This window comes from Gracilinanus agilis, chromosome 3 (assembly GCF_016433145.1).
Source record: "Gracilinanus agilis isolate LMUSP501 chromosome 3, AgileGrace, whole genome shotgun sequence".
NCBI lineage: Eukaryota > Metazoa > Chordata > Mammalia > Didelphimorphia > Didelphidae > Gracilinanus > Gracilinanus agilis.
The window spans coordinates 647,490,570-647,494,150 of record NC_058132.1 but is presented as its reverse complement, the minus strand read 5'-3'; the positions used below and the strand labels follow the sequence as shown (position 1 = coordinate 647,494,150).

Here is a 3,581-nt window from a genome sequence, read left to right as displayed (position 1 = left end):
CTGGAGGAGCTGGGACTTCATTTGGGACTTAAAGGCACCCTGGGGTGGGACAAGCAACTCGTAAACATTTCCAAAGGAAGGAAAGAGAAGAACATGAGCAGAGGGAGCAGACTTTGGTCTTGACCCTTGACCAGTCAGATGCTATGGCTGCTGGTAAACTGTAATCCTTTCCTCGTTAACTCATGTGCCTTCATTGGCAAAGGCCAAGCCAACTGAGAGGCTGTTCCTGGACTGAGCCCCCAAGGCCTGCTCTAAGCCCAGGATTGGTGTTCATTCAGGCCAGGCCCAGGACATGCACATATGCGTCAGCTTTGCTGTTAGAGCCGAGGTCCAGAGTAGACCCACATTTTTAGGAAAGTTTCTGATCCATGGGAGCAGCGATTTGGGAATGGGGAAAGACTTTGGGGCCAGGCCATATGCAGATCCTTGGAAGGAATGGGGAATGTTTAGCCAAGAGGAGACTTATGGGGAAGGGATAACGGTTAAAATCACTATGTTAAAAAATTCCTCCAGTTTGATTTAGGAGAAGAGACCGAGGGAGGCAAAATAACTACGTTAAACTCTTGGACAAGCCCTCAGGAGGAAGATGGTGACCTCTCAGGTGAGGAAACTCCCTCTGCTAATTGTGTTCAGCACTTTTTCTACCACATATGATCTTAGAGAGTTGCCTAAGAGCATTGAAAAATTCAGTGACTTAGCTAGAGTTCCAAAGGCAATACATGGCACAGAACTGGGACTTGAACCCAGGTGCTCCGGAGTGGAAGGCCAGTTCTCCGTCCTTTCTAACATCCTGGTCTCCATCATGGGAAAAAGAACTGGGGGGATCGCCTTGGCTCTCCAGGGCAGAAGCAGGGTCCCAGGATGAAACATCTGGTAACACAGGAGAGAGCCTGGGGGTTGGAATCAGGAAGATCTAAGATCAAATTTGTCTCTGACACTGCCTATTGTCTGACTCTGGGCGAGTGACTTCCCATCTGGATGCCTTGGTTTCCTCATCCATGAAAGGGGGTAATAATAGCACCCCTCTCCGAGGGTGGCTGTGAGAATAAGTGTGATCACCTTTGTAAAGTGCTCCATACTAGTTAACTATCATCATCATCATCGTTTCTGCGAGGCAGATTTTGTTGAGATAAATAGTTAAATTGTGTAGAGGTAGGACGGGGAATCTGGGGTGGGGCAGTGGGTTCTCCATCCCTGGGGGTTTCCACAGAGTGGGTCTTTATCATTTTTGTGGGACTAAAATGAATTGGCCTGGGCTGGATTGGACGGGACCAGATTGAATTGTTCTAAGGGACTCCTTTTCCAGGGAATTAGCAAAGGGGGTTCTGTTGAGATCCGGGTTGGCCTCAGTGTCCTCTGATGTCCCCTTCAGCATTTGGCACTCATTGACAAGCCATTGGATTAACTGGTCTGGTTTCCTCCTCTTAGGAATGCCACCTGGCCCATGGATCAGACTGTGGGTGAGGAGCCACCCTTCCTTCTGGGATCCAGTCAAGGTAAGGGATTCCAGACCTTTGTGCACTGGAGGATTCCTTTATCCTTTATTCCAGCCTCCAAAATCACGTTGGCATTTCTCCTTGACTCCTGAGATGGGGTTTGGGCCCAGGGAGTCATTGCAAGTGGTCCCAGAATTTCTACGAACATCCGTGAGTACACTAAGCCGTCTTCCCAGATTGACTACATTAGGGGTCGCCTACGTATTGCTATCAGACTTCTCTGAATATATGAGAGGTTTTGATGAAATACGAGTCCGTTTAAAATGTTAGGAATGTGTAGTGGCTTTATTCCCCCTCATCAGGAATTATTTTCAATTAAAAAGGACTAATACGGCAATTATTACCATATGGGAAGTCGGTGAAATCTGTTGATGATAAAAAGGAGCTTTGGAACTTGTGAGCAGGGATGCCGAGCCAAGGAAGCAGATTTAGAACAAGTTGTACATCGACCAGCAAAACTCTTCAGAATTCCAAGCGGTCCATTCAGCCGTCGATCGTGCCTTCAGAGGATGGTCTGCAGGAAGGCGGAAGACGGTAAATAGGGAACGAGCACACGTGGGTGGACGGGGCCAACACGCTGATCCACTTCAGCTCAATCAGACTTTGTCACCAGGTTCTGTGGGGCTACGGACAGGGAAAGGAGAGGCGCGGGAAGCAGCCACAACGTAAAAAGAAAAAGAGAAGGAGAAAGGCAGATTGTTTTGGCGGGTGGGAGAAGGGAGAAAGGGCTGAATCACCGGCCTTGACTAGAGACTGAGGAGACCCCAAGGAAAGGCACAGGAAATGCTAAGAAAGGGCCCAATTTGGTCTGCAGGAAGAGCCAAGCCGGTCCAGAACCCTTCACTTCGGCTCTGTGTAGAGGTTCTCAGGTGACTTTGGGGGATGTTTGGATGCCCTCAAATTGCAGTACATGAAGCGAAGAGGGTTGGAGAGGGAGGATCCATGGACAGAGAACTACTGGGGAGAGTATTTGCCCCTCAGCAGCAAGAGAGAGCCTCACGATCACTGTTCAAATTCTGGCTTTGGGCCAGGCACTGGCATTCTCTGAGACTCAGTTCCTTCATCTGCAAAATGAAAAGATGGGACAAGATTGGCTTGGGAGTGTCGCTTAGTTCTAAATCCGTATCCCCTAATCCTAAGAATATATGTTATGGCAGATGCATTACATTAGACCATCCATCTAGATAGAGCTCATCTGACAAAGTCACACCAAAGAAATTAGTTAGAAACTCTTTTCAGAGAATCAATTAGTCTTAAAATCTTCTTCCCCCCCCCCACCCCCGAGCTAAAAATTAACACATTTCCTGTAATCAATCAAGCCTCCAGCTTCCTAGAGAACTCCACTGGGGGAATTTTCCAAGGGCTTTAAACGACTCCTTAAACATTTTAAAAAAACTTTTCTTCTCGGCTCCCAGAAATATGCTAACCTGAAAGAGAGGCAGCGGGAAGGAAGGAAGAAGCACCAGCATCTCTCAGATTTGAGCAGGCAGTAGCCGGCCCTCAGGAGAAGAATGTAAGCTCTCGGAGGGCAGGAACTTCCATCTGCTTTGTCCAAACATCTATCCTTTGTGCCTGAAATGTAGTCATTTCCAGGGAGTCCCCCCGATGGAGTAGGAGAGTCAGAAAAGCTGGTGTCTGATCCATCCTTTTAGGCTTATTCCCCGCGTCACCTTGGACAAGTCACTTGGTCTCCTTGCGTCTCGATTCTTGACGAGCGGGTTAGACTAGATGGCTCTTGAGATGTCCTCCAACCTTAGACCCAAGACTGAATACGCCCAAATCTAAGCTCTTTGAAGGCAGGGACTATTTAATTTTTGCCTTTGTATATCCAGCTCCTGCCGGAACTTCTTACACTGTGATAAGCACTCTGAATACTTGTTGGGTGAAAGAAAACAGGCTCCGAGTTTTCGGAGTAAAACTTATTGGGGATGGTCAGATGAAAGTAGGCGCTGGGCTTGGGTCAGGAAGACCAGCCTCAGACACTTACCAGCTGTGTGACCCTGGGCAAGTCACTGAACAGCGGCTCGCCTCAGTTTCCTCATCTAACAATACCTGCCTCCCAGGCTATTATGAGAACGAATGAGA

The 3,581-nt window shown here is 48.2% G+C and overlaps 1 long non-coding RNA gene across 1 annotated transcript; it reads left to right on the top strand.

Annotated features, from left to right (window-relative positions):
• The first annotated feature begins 554 nt into the window (after positions 1 to 554).
• Positions 555 to 2,750, top strand: LOC123240233. Its single transcript, XR_006505768.1, has 3 exons — positions 555 to 601; positions 1,429 to 1,496; positions 1,820 to 2,750. It is a non-coding gene; the product is annotated as an uncharacterized LOC123240233 (long non-coding RNA).
• Positions 2,751 to 3,581: the final 831 nt, after the last annotated feature.